Raw genomic sequence first — 2,938 nt, forward strand, 5'->3', positions numbered from 1 at the left:
TGTAGGCATTATGATACAATCTTTAATGATATGACTTCATACTATATTTTCTGCAGGACCCCTGCCTCATTTGACATACCTGCTCTGAGGATGAATCAGGATGAATCAGGACCTTTAACTCATTTGTTGCAGAAGTTGGAAAGTGTGTCGTGGATGAGGCAGGTGACTGCAGAATGAGAAAGGATGGTCTCATGGGTAAGGCAGTTGAATGATGCCCTGGAGAAATGGATTCTATCCCTGCCTCTGCCATAGAGTTTTTATGTGATCCTGGGCAAGTCCCTTTAACCAAACTTTTCACAGGTGGCCACTGACTGTGTGTTCCTCATTTTCTGCTCAACTTGCGACCGTGGAATCTGATTTGCAGAAGTGCATAGCACTCACAGCTGCAACTGAAGTCAATGGAACTGTGCTTTGAACATGTAAAGTGTATATCATGTTACATAATCTGAAAAATCAGGTCAACTTCGGCACTCAAAATTAGTGGATACTCTTTACCTTAATATCTCTGTACCTCAATTCTCCATCTGTAAAATGGGGATAATACCAGCCCTCATCTCATAAGGATGTTGCAAAGAAAAATTAATTGTGAAATTAATTAAATAAATTAAATATTTGTGAAGCACTGAGATATTGTAGCAAAGCCCATAGGAAAGCCCATGAGGAAATTAATAATTCTGTGTTCAAAACAGGGTTTGAATAACATGCAGTAAATAAGACTGGGGCCACACATTAAACTGAGGATAAAACAAAACATCGAAGAGCTGCTCAGTAAAATGAGCACTGTCCATCCTGTGTACTGAATGAGGTGGGGTCCTGTGGAACAAATAGTATGTGATCATTTAATTAAAGATGGTATCATAATACATAAGCACAAGAAGCCAAATTAAGGTTGCCTAGGCAACCTTACTTTTGGCATGTCCTATCTTTTGATTGATTCACTTTGCAAACCGAATGTTCTTTTAGCATAGTTTTTCATGTTTAATTATGTGTAAAGAAGGCACGAAAGGTTGGTGTTTTGGGGGGAGAGTCGATAGAGGGAAGAGGGATTGTTTTGTTTTAAAGGTTCCTTTCCATTTGTTTTTGACCTTAGAAATACATCGTAGTTTAAGTCTTATCTTCCCTGTTTTTACTGGAGGACTCCTCAGGAAACTGTCTCACTCCTCAAAAGGAGGAGTGTAAGCATGGGTGGTGGGTAGGGGAGGCTGTGCCTCCCCAAACAGCCTGGTGTGGCCCCGCTCACACTCCACCCCTGGAACCCGCTTCAGTGGTGCTGCTGGGCTTCAGGGGCTGGGGCCACGTTGCCCACCTTCCTGGGGCTGGGGGACTATGGTGGCACGGTGCTCCTGGCGCTCTGGGGCTGTGGGGGCTGCGAGCACTAGCCAGCCTGGGGCGGGGGCCGGTGGCCGCGGTTGGGAGGGCTCTGGGTTATGGGGCGTGTGGAAGGGATGGGACCTCGCGTGGAAGGAGCGGGTTTAGGGGCTAGCCTCCCCCAGCCAGTGGTTCATGCGCCACCTGTGAGTATAAGGATTTGAATCTTTAACAAAAAGAACTTTTCTCTCAAGTGTTTGTTAAGAATGATATGTGTATTAATCAAAACATACATTAAAAAATGTAAATCATTTAATTAAAAATTCCTTCACCTCTCAATTTCTCAGTTTTCCAACTCTTGTCTCTCTTAATTCCATAATTTCACACATTCTCTAATTTCACACATAAAAGCATGAAGGGAAAATAAATTAAAAGGGAAATTAAATTAAAAATAAATGTCACTCATTCTCTAGTTTCACACATAAAAGCATAAAGAGAAAATAAATTAAAACAAATGTCATCAACTTTGAGTGAAAATCACCCTTATTGCAACATGCATTTCCCATGAGAATGCTAGAAAACCATTGTTAATATACTTTTGGACAACTTATTTGACTCAGCAAAATGTTTATTAATAAAGCTAGTTCTTCTTTTTCAATAGGACTTGAAACTTGCTAACATGTAGTACTACTATTTTCACATGCCAAAAGCACCATTGCCACATCCCACATTTTACAAGACTAGTGCTCTTTTCATTTTTATTTAAAGATTGTTTTAGAGCAAAAATAAATAAAACCAATTATACAAAAATATATAATCAATCCTGGACTAAGGATTAGGTCCTGCAAAGAATTCTGAGCCTAGATTGTCCAGTGATTTGTTCCATGTAAACAACCATAGATGGGATTAGCAAGCACACCTACCTAGTTGTACTGGGGACAAGGCCACTTCCCTCCCCCTGCCCGAGAACTCATCTTTAGCAGCAGGCTGTATGAAACAACATGCTGTTCCCTTTTGCACTGATAGTAGGGTGCATTATACAGTGTGCTCCCTCTGGCCCACATACAACAGTCTGCCTTAGTACTCTCACTACATGAAGATTGTCTCTAAGCATATCTCCACTTGGCTGCTACCGCGCCAGTCATAGACGAATTAAACTGTACGAATTCAAATATTTATTATAATATCTATACTGTTTGACCTTTAGTTAAGGCCTCCTTTCCTAGGCAACTATTTTTGCTTGGTCCCATAGGTTGCTGTTTGAGCTGTGTGCAGGGGCAGATTTAGGGGCAGGAGAACCATCTGACATCCTTGGTGTGCTGGGTTTGTGGGGGGCTGGGTTCAGGGTGCTGTTTTTGTTGTTAGTGACAAAAGGGAAAACAGAATGTTTGAAGTAAAATATTTCAGGTATTCCGTATGTGGATTCATTTTTCACTAACCTAGAATGTTCTGGACCGTTGTAGAATCTCATGGAACCTTCCAGACTTTCTGAGAATTAAATTTTCTTTGAAACTCCTAGAATGTTGTCAACCATGCCCTCATGGGCATATAAGAGGCAGGGCATTGCCAGGCAGTCAGTGAGATATAGGAATGAAGTGAAGTGAGAGCCTAACTGCAATATTGTGAATCT

Source organism: Malaclemys terrapin, chromosome 1 (genome assembly GCF_027887155.1).
Source record: "Malaclemys terrapin pileata isolate rMalTer1 chromosome 1, rMalTer1.hap1, whole genome shotgun sequence".
Lineage (NCBI taxonomy): Eukaryota > Metazoa > Chordata > Testudines > Emydidae > Malaclemys > Malaclemys terrapin.